We start from the raw sequence: 3079 nt of genomic DNA on the forward strand, positions 1-3079 counted from the left end.
AAAGGAGCTAGCCTAAACGCAGCTAACTTCAACATCATAATCTTACATACATTCCCTATCGGTGCCACCGAGCTAAGCTCAACTGGACTCCACTGGCAACAGGTTCACCCTCCTCCTGTTTTACATCCACCAACAACGATCCAAAGCGGCGAAGTCAGTTTCAACCAACTTAAAGGGGGTGCACACCAGCCATCTGAACCACAGCCAACGTCACAGGCTAAATCCTAGTGACGTGTGTGTTCGTCTGTCCTGTCTTTGTCTGTCTGGTCCTGTGTTTGTGTGCTAGAACCCAGGTGACTGAATCCTGCACACAAACCCGACCTGTCTCCCGTCACTGTGGAACCATCATAAACAGTAACATCAGTACTCAGTCGTTAACAGCCCCTTGGTAGGCCACTGCAATACAGAGGTTATGCCAATGCTTATGTTACTTTTATACCTTCAGAAAGAAAGACGTCGAAACCTGAATTGAACTTTTACTGTAGCTGTTACATATATAAATATATATACTATATATATAATGACTATATATATATATTATGAGCTGCCTCCAGAGTTGAAGCTCGGTTGCGTGCCGGATTACGTGACCGCCCATGCGAATGAAACAAATAATGCTTCCAAACAGGAAGACTGGAAGTCTTGTTGAAATCGGATAAAAACGTACACAATTATTATTGTGTGCATCGTCTTGCCATCTGAAGGGTCGCATTTGATTACTTTAAATACGTATTGAGTAACAAAATATTTATGTACGGTTCCTTCTCAGGGTTTTTACCTTTTAAACCTCCTACAAGAAATTTACGAACTTCCATTGTGTGTTGATTCTGGCGCCCCCTGTGGACAGAAGCAGTAGTGCTTCTGACGCCTTGTTTCATTGATTTCAATGGGAATCAGACTGAATCCGAGCTGCTGGCAGACATTGAGAATAACTATAATGTTCATACAGTGCTTTTATTCTGAAGATCCAGAGCGCCTCACTGTGAGAAACTGTTTCTGCATCACGTCACATTTTGTTAAATCTCAACTGATAAATGCATTAAAGCTGAGAGTTGTTTTTATTCCCTCTCAGTAAAACATTTACAATACTTAATGAAACAAACAGAACGTGTGCTCGGTACAGTAAGAATAGTGACTGACTATAATGAGAAACTTTATTAAAATAATTTGTAAGACACTGACTCGAGTGCTTTTACCTCGTCAGTGAAACTGTACAGATTTTAAAGACTTTAGAAATGAATAATGAATGAATGAATGAATGATGAAGAGGCAACAGAATGAAACTGAAACTGTTTCAGTTATAAAGTTATTGTTGAACTTTTGATGTACTCCTGCTGATACCATCTATGAGCTCATTACTCACCTTCCACCTTCCTCAGCTCGAGGAAGCTTGGAAAGTTTAGGTTTGAGTAACAGGTTTCTCTGATCCACATTCAGTGAACTGTAATACGTAATAATATCCAGTAAGGATTTCCTTACAGGACCTGATGGTTTTATGACTTATGTTTCATTATTTTGTCATTATAAAATAATACAGAAATGCTTCAGAATCTTACACATGGAACCTTTCAGTAAAAGTTAGTGAATATTAAAGGTGTAAAAAACATCCCCTGTGACAGTTGTGCTATTAAATATGATACCATTAGATTATTATGGTCTATCACTGACCCCTCGCAGACTACAGCTCTGGTACAGTTATATTATTAAAGCGTTACAGGTAAACTCCCATCATCCTCTGGTTCTGGTCGTTAGTGGTTGCTTTTAATGGACTCTGGGTTTGACGGCTGTGGAGACGTATGTATTGTCTTTCTGTGCACCTTGGACCCGGAATAATCTGAGAAAGATCTTACATTACATTTATATCCACTGATGAGTTTATTCATAAAGACTATGGTTGTTTTTGCTCATCATGTGGTTTTATACGGCTGCTGCCTCGAGGTCTCACCTGTTAAAGAGATCTTTGATCTCAATGTGACCTCAAGATCAAATAAAATAATAAAATAAATGTAAAAACTGGATTTTATTGTTGGAGCTAGTTGAGCTCATTTTCCATCAGACTGCAACGGTGATTATTTCCATTAATCAAATGGTGGAATGAAGGCGGGGTGCAGTCCTGTGCAGGCCTGCTGTAGGGTGCAGTCAGGGTGGAAGATAAATAAAGCTACTGCACGTCTCCTCAAGTCAGAGATCCTGTTTGTAAAGGATTTATTTTTGTTTCAAAATATCTGATGTATTTCAAGGAAAGTGGTCACGAGTGTTTTTATGGTCTGTAGACGAGCATTGACTCGCCTGTAAAACAACGTACACCTGAGGCCTGCTGTGATTGCACAGCGTTGTTTCCCAGCAGGATAGTTACGTAACAATGAGTGGCAGTCACGCATGTGATCACCATTTACAGGTCCATTTACCATTCCTCCTCTAACAGCCCGAGGAGGAAAAACCCATATATGGTAAGACAGGTGTGACTTTAAAGGTGTGCATTGCACACACACCAGAGAGCTTCCACAGACACGGGTTCTTCCACAGAGCAAACACAGCACACAGAAGCACAATGCTGCACTGGCGAGGCCTGAAGGAGCCCAGAGGGGAGTGTAACCGGGCGGTGCTGGTGTCCGTGGCGAGGTTCGACCCCGGGGTGAAGCTCAGGAACAGGCCTGGAGCCGAGAAGGACACCAAGAAACTCCACCGCATCCTCAGCAAACTGGGCTTCAAGGTGGACATCCACAGCGACCTCAGTGGTGACGAGATCGAGCAGCTGTTCCTGAAAGGTCAGAGTCTGTTTATTAATATTTATAATGCATACACTGTTTATTAATCTGTACAGTGATATATTATAATGCATATAATGCCGCCCCCCCCCCCGGTGATTCTTGAAAGAGGAGAGATGTCAGATTATAAACTCAAATCATATTTAAATGAATATTTTACGAGCCCTGGTCTCTCTGGAGAACTCTGTAAAATCTCAAATACCTGTTCAGGGTTTTGTTGAGTTCTTCAGGTTGTTCAGCTCTACTGGAGGATGAACGTTTTCTCATTTGGTGTTTTGATGGCGGTGGAGAACGTAGGACACCTAGAACCCTCT

The sequence above is a fragment of the Morone saxatilis genome, unplaced genomic scaffold, assembly GCF_004916995.1.
Source record: "Morone saxatilis isolate NCDOM2014 unplaced genomic scaffold, NCSU_SB_2.0 Contig21, whole genome shotgun sequence".
Classification (NCBI taxonomy): Eukaryota; Metazoa; Chordata; class Actinopteri; family Moronidae; genus Morone; species Morone saxatilis.